Here is a 13,997-nt window from a genome sequence, read left to right as displayed (position 1 = left end):
AAATGTGATTCTTATCGTCCAATAAGTTTGCTTACAAGTGATTATAAGATCCTTGCTAAAATTATGTCATCAAGGTTGGAGTCCATAGTGCCAAAGATCATACATCCGGACCAAACGGGGTTTCTGAAGGGCCGTCAACCATTTCACAACATTAGGCGGCTTTTTAACGTAATCTACTCCACGTCTACTGGAAACTCCCCAGAAATAGTTATATCATTAGATGCGCACAAAGCATTCGATTCAATTGAACATAAACATCTCTTTAAAACTTTGACCAAATTTGGATTTGGTCCAACTTTTGTTTCTTGGATAGAGATACTGTATGCTTCACCTCAAGCAAGGGTGAGGACAAATAATTTTATCTCGTCTTACTTTACCCTTCAACGGGGGACAAGACAGGGGTGCCCTCTATCCCCCCTCCTTTTTGATCTGGCCATAGAACCACTTGCTATTGCCCTGAGACATTGTGCGGATGTACGGGGAATCTTGAGAGGAGGCTTAGTTCATAAGGTTTCGTTGTATGCGGATGATTTGTTGCTGTTTGTGTCAGATCCGGATACCTCAATCCCGAAATGTTTAGACATAATGGAACATTTTGGTATGTCATCGGGGTATCGGATCAATCCTACTAAAAGTATTTTATTTCCTATTAATAATATAGCGAAAAATCATGTCTATGACTCTTACCCCTTCACGACCGCAGTAGGATCTATGACATATTTGGGGGTGAAAGTCACTAGTAGTCATACAGGTTTATTCGGAGCTAATTTCAAAAAGCTTTTGTATCAAATCAAGGAGGATTTGTTGCGCTGGTCTTCGCTTCCTATAAATTTGGCAGGCCGTATTAATTCGGTTAAAATGGTGATTCTGCCGAGGATCTTGTACTTGTTCCAAACAATTCCCATTTTTCTGCCAAAATCATTTTTTAAGGAGCTCGATGGGTACATCAGCCGCTTTATTTGGAATAAATCGATACCTCGTGTTCGGAAATCAGTCCTTGAGAGACGTAAAGAAGACGGTGGACTGGGGCTACCTAATTTTTTGTACTACTACTGGGCTGCTAATATTTTTAAAATGGCTTTTTGGTATAATTTGAATCCGGATGAAGATGGGCCATCTTGGTTATTAATGGAACAGCATGATTGTTCTCCAGTATCTCTGGCATCGCTACTGTGTGCCCCTCTCCCGCTACCAGTGGGTGAGCATTCAACCAATTTAATCATCAGATCGGGCCTTCGCATTTGGACCCAGTTTCGTAAGCACTTTCGATATACACAACCCTTGCTATCTATGCCTCTGATTAAAAACGCTGCTTTTAAACCATCACTGATTGACACTGCTTTTTTGTCCTGGGCCAGACATGGGGTGAAATGCGTGGGAAATTTGTATGTAGGGGGTAGTTTTGCAACTTGGGAACAATTAATTACGAAATTTAATTTATCTGGTACTCAATTTTTTCGATATCTCCAAGTTCGAGATTTTGTTCGAGTTCAGTTTTCATCATTCCCCCTACAACCGGATTCCAGTCCCCTGGATGACTGTTTGACACTAAATTTGCAACAATCGGGTGGTGTGTCCCGACTGTATAGAATGATTTGTAATATTAACTGCCCGCCACTTCACCATTTGAAGACCCAGTGGGAAGGAGATTTGAGTTTGAACATTTCTGATGAAATTTGGCGAAAGGCTATCAGTAAGATATACAGTACATCCATTTGTGTCAGACATAGGCTAATACAGTTTAAAGTATTTAATCGATTACATTATTCACGGACCAAATTGGCTAAAATGATTCCAAGCGTGGACCCTACTTGTACCCGCTGTAAGCAAGCTGAGGCAACCTTAGGGCATATGTTCTGGACATGCCCAAAATTACATACATTTTGGTCTAGAATTTTTGACACATTCTCCTACATCTGTAAGAGAAGAATTGACCCAGATCCAGTCACGGCAGTATTTGGGGTTGTACAGACAAAAGGAGTCTCGAAGGCTCAGTCTCAGATGATGGCGTTTTCCTCATTACTCGCTCGACGTTTGGTTCTTATGTGTTGGAAATCTCCATTGCCCCCTAGGCACTCTCGCTGGGTGAGTGAGACCATGTCCTTCCTCCAGTTGGAAAAAGTTAGAACCACAATTCAGAAGGAGAATTTTAGAATTGTATGGCAACCTTTCCTGGATTATTATGAGGATGAGTTTGATGCAAACTTCAATAAGTCCCACAATAGCCCACTCTCACCCCCCCCCCCCTTGCCCTTCCCTTTTTTTTTTTTTTTTTCCAAATTTAATTTTGTTTATTATTATTATTTTTTTATTATTATTATTATTATTTTTTTATTATTAATTAGGTAACAATGAGGTGTTTTGTATGGGTGAAATGTTTGTTTAGTAGGCTGTATGCAATGCAATGTCTGTTCCCATGCGAATTGTTCCAGAGCATATGCTGTTGTCATTTCTGTGAGAAAACTAATAAAAACATTTTGAAATAAACACAGCTCCAGAGAACGGTTGAAGATCCGTGCAAAGGTGGGCGCCAGCTGCTCAGCGCAGACTTTCAAGCAGGAAGGTGACACGCCGTCTGGGCCCGGTGCCTTCTTGGTCTTTTGTCTCCGGAACATCTGGCGCACTTCCTCCTCGCGGACCTGGAGTGCGGGCGCCGCCTCTGTAAGAGAGTGAGTGGGTGACAACAATGATAGAGGTGTGGACAGAGCAGTTGTGGGGAGAGGTGAGTATGTAGATTGTGCTGCAGGAGGTCCCGTTGTGTGGGAGGACCGATCAAACCTGCAGTAGAACTTGTTAAGCTGGTTAGCAAGCCTTGGGCTCTCTACAGGACAGGGGGTTCGTTTCTTGTAGCCCGTGATGCTCTGCAGACCTTTCCACACCGTTGAGGGATCAGGATTGGCAGAGAGGTGTCTCTTCAGGTTCTCCCCGTAACACCTCCTGGCTTTCCTTACCTCTCGGTTCAGTGTGTTTCTGGACTGCCTGAACAGCTCGCGGTCGCCGCTCCTGTAGGCCTCCTCCTTCACTTTGCGCAGCCTCCTGAGGTTCGGTGTAAACCAAGGTTTGTCGTTGTTGTACGTGCAGAAGGTCTTAGTCTGCACACACAGATCCTCACAAAAACTGATGTATAATGTGACAGTGTCAGTGAGTTCATGCAAGTCTGAAGTTGCAGCTTCGAAAGAACCCCAATCGGTGCAATCAAAGCAGGCTTGGAGGTCCTGCCTTGACTCCACTGTCCACTTTCTCACAGTCCTCACCACAGGCTTAGAAGATTTTAGTTTCTGCCTGTAGGCCGGTGTTGGAAAAATGTATATATATGTTATCATGCGTTCTCTTTTTGTTTCTTTATTACTATATTACGATAAATGTTTTACCGCTATATTACTACGAATATATGCTTGTTGTTCTGCTTTGCTGCTCTTATATTCACCACAGAAAAGGTGTGAGGTTATATCTGGGTCGGCGGGATGCAGCTGCAGAGAACACAATGCCCTGCAACGGCATTGTGTCTATCAATCATCTTTCTTGGTCGAGTGGCTGTCACCGCACCTCACACTCTCAAGGAATGGAGCGCTAGGAGCGCCCCTGGTTTCCTGCCCAAGTGGTTGCTTGAACACACTGAACTTGCTGAACTCTTTGTGCTTCTTCCTATATCGCCATATAAGTATATCACCTGCCGTTTTTTACGTTTACCAAGCAGAAACCTTCGCGCTTCCCCTCTCCCTTAGCGGTTTCTCCTACACTTGTGGGTAGGGCAAACCCCAAATGAAAAGAGCGAGGATGCAGACAGACCTTAGTGTAGTTCGGTCATTGTAAGCTGTCTGTACTGCACTCCTTGCGCAAGCTGCGACTCAATATTCTGCCTCACTTGTGGTCTGTCTGCTGATGCTTTTCTCTTAACATTTATTCAGTCGGTGGATAAAAACCTGACAGAAATTGGGGGCTCGTCCGGGATCTCCACATGTCCTGAACGGCTTCCGGCGGGACTTCTCGACGCAGGAAAAATCCTTGGCCAAGGTAAACAAAAGCCCTTTGATGGGACTGCCTCGAGCGGTCCGGCTGGACACCGGGAAGGCTGCCGAGATCACCCGAGGAAAAGAACCAGCGGACTGTGAGTAGGAATATTGTTTCTACTAAAAGGAATGAATGAGCGGTGACAAGAGGTCACTTAAAGTGAACAAGTGACGAGAGGTCACTAAAACCTTGGGAATTCTAGACCCTGTCAAGTAAAATAGGAACAGTTAAATTCCGCGTGGCGGTGCGGAGCCCCCTAACTAATTGTTAGTTAAACCTAGCGATTGTTAGTTAAATTCCGCAAGGAGGTGCGGACTCCTCGGTTATTCCTAAAAGTGGTGAAAAGCGCGCGTGGTGTGTTTGTGTACGGTTTGACTGAGAGTGATCTCATTTGAGCTCTCCTCTATATAAAAACACAGTGGCTTTGTGTGGGTCCAGAGGCCAAGAATTCTCCGCTCCCCCCCGGGGGAGGTGAAAGGAGACTTACCACACATCGAATATTTAACCACTGTCCTGTGAATAAAGTTGGCTTTAGGACACTGTAGGTGCCATTCGAACCGCCAACTCCGAAATTTAGAAAATAATAAACCATGGGAAATTTAAACAGCAAACAAAACTCTTTACCCCGATATAAATTAAAATGCAAAGATTGGAAATTAATGGAATGGGTCGACCCTAAAATTGTGAAATATCTCGATAAATGGATAACAAATTACAACTTTGATGGTCAATTGAGCGCAAAACCATTAAACGATCTCAAACAATCGATTACTGCCAAACATGGTGCGAATAAAAAGAATAAAGACGGGTATCATTTAATAGTGAAATGGGAATTGGAAGCAGAAAAAACAAAATGTGGACAAATAAAAGAAAAATTGAAGAACAAAGGGAGCGAAGAAAAATCCGTCTCCAAAGAGAGCCTGCTGTTGCACAGACAGGAAGATGATGAAACCTCAGCGGCGCGGCCTCACTTGAGAGCCGTGCCTGAGGGGGTGGATTCAGATGAAAAAGATGAACAAATTGTTAGGAGAGGTGTTGTGGAGCGCAAAGCCTTGTACCCACAGTTGCCAAACGCAGATGATCCTCCAAAATATAGTGATTCTGCTCATGTCATGGTCACGCGGAGCCGCGTAAAAACGGAAGCTCCCTCTCCTTCGGCTCCCGCGGTAGGCTGCAGCCCGAGTTACATGGGCGCAGGAATAACCGACGCCTGCCCAATGATTCAAGTGGCAAACCCTCATGATGACGGGGGGCCCACTATTTTAGTTTACAGAACGTGAACACAAGCTGATGTAAAATTAGCCACTGAGGGAATAGCATTACCTTCTGAAGATGTTGAGCAATATTGCACCGACATGATACAACTCATTGCTTCTTATAACTTAAGAGGAGATGAGGTGCAACAAGTTTTTATGGCAACCTTGACCAAAGATTGGGCCAGTGTCAAGGGCGATTGGAATCCTTTTGATTTAAATGGCTGTCCATTGGCATATAATGGACTGCCATTAAAAGATCAGATTGACCAACTTTTGGGTAGAATAAAAACAAAATTTCAACGTAGGGCAAATTATACAGATATTGGCCGAACCAAACAAAAAGAGGATGAGTTGTTTGAAGATTATAGACACAGATTGGAAAAAGTGTTCAAAGCCAATAGCGGCTTGGATCCTGGAACTGAAGTTTACAACCAACAACTCAAAAATGCTCTACATGCAAATTCGCGACCAGCAATCCAAAGCTGGGTTGCAAAACACATGATCACTTTCCCAACTTCCACACTGCCACAATTTATTGACCATGCTATGCATGCTGAGAAAGTTGTCAATTTAAAAAAGGGAAAAGAAAAGGGGAAGGTTGCCACCATCTTTTTTGCGAATAACGAATCACATGATGCATTTTATCAAAACAAAACTTTTGAACCTTACCAGATGAGACGCGGTCGTGGAAACTTCCGTGGCAAAGGCAGAGGAGGCTATCGGCATGGTGCTCTCGGTCATGGCCCAAACGGCCTGCCCGGCCTTGGTCAACCAAAACAATCTAGCACTCAACCTCCTATCTGCTGGGCGTGTGGCAAAGAGGGCCACATAGCAAAATACTGTCCGGACCCCCATAAGGGCCGGGCTGACCCTCCCTTGTGGCTAACCGACAGTCAGCAGAAGACTGAAGGAGCTGTTTTGACGACAGCTCCCCCTGTTGATGTAGATTTGAACATTCAGGACTTGTTGATGAACAATGTAGAGAAACCTTTAATAACTCTGTTTGTGAATGGAACTCCCATAACCTTTTTGTGCGACTCAGGAGCGTGCGTTACTACCTGTCGCGACATTCCTGCGGATGTGCGGGAAGGTGGGAGATCCTTCTGGGTAAGAGCAGCAAATGGAATGACAACCCCAGTTCCTCAGTCTCATCCAGTCTGGATACGGGACCCTGAAGGAGGAAGTTGTTGCGTTCCCGTTTTGCTGATGCCAAATTGCCCTGTTAATTTACTTGGAAGAGATGCTCTCACTGCTCTTGGTCTTTCCCTAGTATCTCTTGATGACAAAATCGTTGTCAAAAGGCGTCACCAATTACAAGTTTTTGGTCAATTTCATTGTTACTATTTTTATTCATTGGATTTAATTGACGCTGAGGTGAAACAATTTGGATCCCCTCTTTTGACGCGGGCTAAAGGCCTTTTGCGATGCCCTGAACAGGCAATGGAACCAACCAACCTGCATGTGACCATGTGGCATAAGGACACGCCCGGTCCTGACCACAACTACGAAACCATGCTTGAGGCTGTTACGCCTGCCTCTTTGAGGACAGCTTTCCTCCTGCATGATGGTGAAAGCCGCGCTTGTGTAGTCATACAGCCGGCTCCCTCTGAGATTCAAAAATTACACAGGACAACCACCCCGCTCCATGTCTCCTTGTTCCGACCTTTCTCATCCACATGGCAAAGCTTGGGATTCATGGCCAAAGACGCATTGGCTGCCTTTGACTGGACTCAAGTCGGTCCTGATTCTTCTTACAGTCCTTCTACCAAGCTTTTCAAATGAGACATGAACCAAATCCTTTCTTTTGCTTGTGGAATGCACGTCAGATCTTGTTCTGAGAAAGCACCTTTGGCTTGACATTTTGTGTTGTCATCAGATGATGAGCGGGTCCTCGCTGAGGTCCCAAATGAACTTTGGTCAACAGGGCCCTCTGACGTTGGGTTAGTGAGAGGTGCACTTCCTGTTGTCATTAGACCTAAGACTGAGTACCGTCCTTGCGTGCGGCAGTACCCATTGAAACCCGATGCCCTGCAAGGCATCGCACCTGTTATTTCAGATTTATTAAAAGCTGGTGTCATCATTCTTTGTCCTGATTCTCCTTGTAATACTCCGATTTTCCCTGTAAAAAAGGCACCTCCTTCTGTCGGGTGGAGAATGGTGCAAGATTTGCAAGCAGTAAACAGTGCTGTCATTCAGAGGGCACCTTGTGTCCCTGACCCACACACCTTGTTGAATTCATTAACGCCTGATGCAAAAATATTCTCGGTAATTGATATTAGCAACGCTTTCTTCTCTGTTCCTATTGCTGAAGAAAGCCAGTTTTGGTTTGCGTTTACTTATGCTGGGTTGAGATACACCTTTACCAGACTGCCCCAAGGGTACTGCGAAAGCCCAACTATTTATTCGCAGGTAATGGCAGCCAGCATGGCAAAATTTGTCCCACCAAAGGGAAGTCAGATTTTGCTCTATGTCGATGACATTTTGATTGCTTCTCCTGATTTTGATTCTTGTCAGACGGACACACTTGCATTGTTGCATCACTTGGCAAAAGAAGGCCACAAGGTCAGCAAAAACAAGCTCCAACTGTGGTCCGAGGAAATTAAATACTTAGGCCACAATCTCAGTTCCCAGGGTCGTACTATAATTGATAGTAGGAAAGTTTCCATTTTGAAGGCCCCTAAACCACTCACTAAAAAACAAATGATGTCTTTTTTGGGACTCGTTGGTTATTGCAGGAGCTGGGTGCCTGATTATGCTCAAATTGTTGCTCCTCTGTCTAAATTGATGTATGTTGAAGACATCTCAATGTCCACTCCGTTGAAATGGACTCCTGAAGCAGAGGATGCATTTGTGCTGATCAAACAGGCATTGGTCTCTAGCTCCACTCTAGCTTTGCCCAATTATGACAAGCCGTTTGTCCAAACTGTTGATTGTAAAGGTCATTATATGACCTCTGTCTTGATGCAATCACATGGCTCAAAACTTCGCCCTATTGCCTTTTATTCTTCTAAATTGGATAGTGTTGCTTGCGCTCTCCCACCATGCGTGAGGGCCGTGGTGGCGGCCTCCATGGCTGTGGAAAGCAGCGCCAGCGTTGTGTTGTTTCATTCTTTGACGCTGAAAGTTCCGCATGCAGTGTCGGCTCTTTTGCTACAAACGAACATGACCTTTTTGTCGCCTGCACGTCACCTGTCGTGCATGGCTACTTTGCTTTCCCAACCGCATCTGACCGTTGAGAGATGCACAACACTCAATCCTGCTACTCTCATTCCTCTTCCGGACGACGGTGAATTCTATGATTGTGTCGATGCGGCTCAACAAGTGGCAAAGGCTCGGCCCGATCTGGAAGACACACCCCTGTCTGGCGGTCATGTGGTTTTCGTTGATGGATCTTCGAAGAAAAATGATCTTGGCGTGACCCTCTCTGGTTACGCTGTTGTCTCGGCTGATGAGGTTTTGAAGGCTGTAAAACTGCCTTCCCATATGTCGGCGCAGGCCGCTGAGCTCATTGCTCTCACAGAAGCTTGCATTCTTTTGGCGAACAAACCCGTCACCATTTGGACTGACAGTCGGTATGCTTTCGCCACAGTGCACGTTTTTGCTCAACAATGGAGCAAACGTGGCATGGTAACATCTACGGGCAAGCCCGTCACCCATTCGACATTGCTACCTCAACTTTTGGACGCTGTCCAATTACCCTCCAGGGTGGCGGTCTGCAAATGTGCTGCTCACACTACAAGGACTGATCCTGTTTCTTTGGGTAATGCCTTCGCCGATAGGTCTGCCAAGGCTGCTGCTGAAGGCGTGCTCCATGTCCTCTCTTCTTGCATTGATTACAGTTCGATGTCACACATTTCCCCTGACGTGTTGCTTGACATGCAATCTCAGAGCCCCTCCCAGGAGCGACTCTCTTGGAAGAGGCGTGGCGCCGTAAAAAACAACAATGGCCTTTTTGTGTGACCTCTGGTCAAGCCTGTCTTGCCTCGGAACTTGTATAAGTGGGCTGCTATTTCGAGTCATGGGGTCACCCATGTCTCGACGGGGGGTATGGTGAAACAGATTGAGTCTATTTATACAGCATACGGGTTTGCGGGTTTTTCGCAACAATTCTGCAGAGCATGTTTGATTTGTGCTAAACACAATCCACAAGGTAACTTACTGCCTCAGAGAGGGACATTTCCAACTCCATTGTATCCATTTCACACAATACATATGGATTACATCCAATTAAATAAAAGTGAAGGGAAAGAATATTGTTTGGTCATCATCGATGCGTTTTCTAAATGGATAGAAGTTTTTCCCACCAGACATGCGGACGCACTAACAGTAGCAAAAGCTTTGTGCAAGGATATCATTCCAAGATATGGTATTCCAGAAAAAAATTATAGTGACAATGGTCAACATTTTGTTAATCAAGTGGTGCAAAACATTGGGAAAATGTTCCACATAAATTTAAGGAACCATTGTTCTTACCATCCGCAGTCCGCAGGCCTGGTTGAGAGGTTTAATGGAACTATAAAAAATAGGCTAAAAAAATGCATGGAAGAAACCAAACGACCATGGACTCAGTGTCTAGATTTGGTAAAAATGTACATAAATGTTACGAGTACGACTGGGTTGACTCCCTATGAAACCATTTTTGGAAGACCGTATAGGCTTCCTCAGTTCAAAAACGCTTGGGACGTTCCAGAAGAAGCCACTTTGGCCGACTACATGAGAAAAATGTTAGAACATGTAAAAAATCAAACCAGTAACACTGATGACCAACCCATCTCTCCGCAGGAAGACCCCAAAGTGGTACCGGGAGACTGGGTCTTAATCAAGAGTATCAAGAAGAAGAATTGGCACTCACCCAAGTGGGAAGGTCCCTTTTTGGTATTACTCACGACACCTAACGCTTTAAAAATAGCTGAACGCAACACGTGGATTAATTTGTCTCACTGTAAAAAAGTGATCTCCGCAGACCCAACCTAAGTAAGGAAGGTGAGCAAAGTCTGGTAATAGTGCCTGATTCTGGTGCCAAGATCCAGGGTTGACACGAAAGCTAGCGGAAGAATTCCAAGACACCAACCCGAAGCTCAGGGTGTTGACTCTGAGGAGATCTGAAACTAAGCGTTAAAATGCCGTTGAAAAGATGTTTTGCGAAGACGCGAACTTGCGACTATTGGGACTTATACGTTTGGATATTTGTCATCCTTGGTACTGCTATAGTTTGGACAGTGTGCTATGCGCACATCATCCCTTTTTATTTTAGACACGGGACTCACTAAAGCTACCACTGTTCCTGATTACGTTTTTTACGAGTATTGTTCGAGGGATAACAGAGCTACACATAGACGCGATAATTCCGCTGATTACCAATATTGTTCATGGAACGGTAATGCCTTACGTAGACATAGACGTGAAATCTCATCCTTTCCTGTGAATGTCATTTGCACGCCTGCTATCATTCATGCGGGTACCCCTTGCGTACCATGGCTCTTGGCCTGGACGTACAAAAATTCATTGACATTCACCGTGGCCCCAGACACGTCTTCCACTATCACTTTGCCCATGAAGAGTTTGAAAGGCTTTCGACAAGGCCGGCCCACTACGGGTGACAAATGGCTCAGATATTGGTGGTATTTGACTGGCCACCCAATTAGCACTGCTTGGGACACCCTTGTAACACAGGAACCAGGTTATTGGCCTCCTGGTTCCAGCAAAGAGGCTGCATTCTTTGCTAAGCGTGTAACTTTAAAAAACCAGGGCTCAAGCCTTCTTTTGACCTTTACACTCCCTGATGGCCAAATTCGGCCTCCAAACACTACTTTGTTCAACACTTCCTGTTGGGGTTTTCAGTTGTGGGCTTGGTCCTCTGGTTCGGATCCTCATTTTCCCTTTTGTAATTTGCGTTAACAAAACAATGTCGGGTGACGATAGCCCCATGTTAAATAATTATACCAAAACAGCTGGAGCGATGATCACGAGTGTGGTCCTCACCGATATAGATAGTCACTTTGTGGCCTCCACAAGTATAAGTGGCCAAACTAACAACTGGCTCCTCATGGCCGAGCAAGCCGCAAATATGACTAACACCAGTTGCGTTGTATGTATGGGCCCAAGGACCCTTTTGAAAATCATTCCTGCTAGTGTTGTTCCTGAGTGTGCAATAGTTTTGATGTTGAACCCTTCCATTCCGTCTACTCATGCTTGTTCCATATGGGACAAAGTCTATCCTGTTTCCTCTTTGACGAAGTTCAAACCCCTTTTTTCTACTGATGTTGCTAAGGGTAATTTCACGTGCATCAAATTACCTGGTACCGGCGTAAAGCTTGGTGCTTTAACTGCACCAATGCGTGCTTCTTTTATAAATGTTGCCGCCCCTTTCTCACCAATTGCTCGTAGTGATATTTGGTTTTGGTGCAATACTAACAAACTTTATGATAGTCTGCCTTCTAATAGCTCCGGAATTTGCGCTTTGGTAACCCTTTTGCTTCCCGTTTTATTGATGCCCATGACTCCTCATGAGCTGGGATCTTTTATTGATTCTATTGTGCCCAAATTCTGGTTGAGAGCTAAGCGAAGTGCCGAATGGCAGGGCACGGCGGATCCGACCTACATAGATGCCATTGGCGTTCCCAGAGGAGTACCGGATGAGTATAAGCTGGTGAACCAGATAGCAGCTGGTTTTGAATCCACCCTGTGTTGGTGGTGTACTCTTAACAAAAATGTTGACAGAATCAATTACATCCACTACAACGTGCAGAGGCTTGGAAATTGGACCGAGTCGGGCTTCAAGGCGGTCCACTCCCAGCTGGCCGCTACTTCCCTCATGGCTTTCCAGAACCGGATGGCCCTTGACATGCTACTCTCATAGGGCGGTGTCTGCGCCATGTTCGGTGAGCAATGCTGCACTTTCATCCCAAATAACACTGCAGCTGACGGGAGCCTGTCCCAGGCCCTTGAGGGCTTGAGGACCTTGAATGGGAAGATGAAGGAGCACAGTGGAGTGAACACGGAGGTTTGGAACAACTGGCTGAATGTGTTCGGCAAGTACCGCACCCTGGTTTCCTCGGCCCTTGTCTCCCTCGCCGTTTTTTCTGCTGTTTTGACCTTGTGTGGATGTTGCTGTATTCCGTGTCTCCGGTCTCTAATTAACAGATTAATTACAACTGCTATCTCTCCAGCGGCTGAGGCTTTTCCGTTGCTCCCGGGGGACGTCTTTGAGTTTGACAAAAATTGCCACCTTAGCGTTGGCTCCATCTTTGAGGCCCCTGCTGTTGACCTGTCCAATTTCTTTCCTGAGACTGACATTGACTGATTGGCTTCAATCCCCTCCCGGGTGTAAATTTGTTCTTATGACGTGTGATCCTGCGGCTGAAAATCTTTTGAAGTGGCCGCCTTTAGGTGATATGAGTGTCTCTGAGAACTTATGATAAACAGGGGAGAATTGTTGGGAAAATGTATATATATGTTATCATGCGTTCTCTTTTTGTTTCTTTATTACTATATTACGATAAATGTTTTACCGCTATATTAGTACGAATATATGCTTGTTCTGCTTTGCTGTTCTTATGTTCACCACAGAAAAGGTGTGAGGTTATATCTGGGTCGGCGGGATGCAGCTGCAGAAAACACAATGCCCTGCAACGGCATTGTGTCTATCAATCATCTTTCTTGGTCGAGTGGCTGTCACCGCACCTCTCACTCTCAAGGAATGGAGCGCTAGGAGCGCCCCTGGTTACCTGCCCAAGTGGTTGCTTGAACTTACTGAACTTGCTGAACTCTGTGCTTCTTCCTATATCGCCATATAAGTATATCACCTGCCGTTTTTTACGTTTACCAAGCAGAAACCTTCGCGCTTCCCCTCTCCCTTAGCGGTTTCTGCTACACTTGTGGGTAGGGCAAACCCCAAAGAAAAAGAGCGAGGATGCAGACAGACCTTAGTGTAGTTCGGTCATTGTAAGCTGTCTGTACTGCACTCCTTGCGCAAGCTGCGACTCAATATTCTGCCTCACTTGTGGTCTGTCTGCTGATGCTTTTCTCTTAACATTTATTCAGTCGGTGAATAAAAACCTGACAGCCGGGATCAGATGAACTAGACAGTGGTCCGAGAGTCCTAAAGCTGCACGAGCCGCAGAGTGGTATGCATCCTTGATCACGGTGTAGCAGTGGTCCAGAGTCAGTGCCCCCCTGGTGGGACACGTTACGTGCTGTCTGTATCTGGGGAGTTCGTGTGCGAGGTTCGCCCTGTTAAGATCACCCAGAACAATGATTAGTGAGTTTGGTAGAAGTTTCTCCATGTCTGTTACCTGGTCAGCTAGCATCTGCGTGGCTTCACTCGCACGTGCGTGTGGTGGGATGTAAACAGCCGCCATGACGATAGAGGATAACTCCCGTGGTGAATAGAACGGCCGGCAGTTTATGAAAAGTGTTTCTAGGAGAGGGCTGCAAAACTCTTTCAACACCGTGACATCAGTACACCAACGTTCATTAATGTAGAAACAGAGACCACCTCCCTTTGATTTTCCGGAGAGCTCCGTGCTGCGATCTGCTCGCATTAGCCTGAACCCGGCTAGCTCCACGGCGTGGTGGGGGATTCGTTCGCTAAGCCACGTTTCCACAAAGCACAGCGCGGCGGATCTGCTGAAGTCCGTGTTCCTTGAAGTGAGGAGCAGCAGTTCATCCATCTTGTTCGCCAGGGAGCGGACATTCGCCAGATGAATTGACGGTAGGGCAGAACTAAAC

This window comes from Syngnathus typhle, linkage group LG8 (genome assembly GCF_033458585.1).
Source record: "Syngnathus typhle isolate RoL2023-S1 ecotype Sweden linkage group LG8, RoL_Styp_1.0, whole genome shotgun sequence".
In the NCBI taxonomy this organism is placed as follows: Eukaryota; Metazoa; Chordata; class Actinopteri; order Syngnathiformes; family Syngnathidae; genus Syngnathus; species Syngnathus typhle.
Note: the sequence above shows the minus strand (reverse complement) of the source record.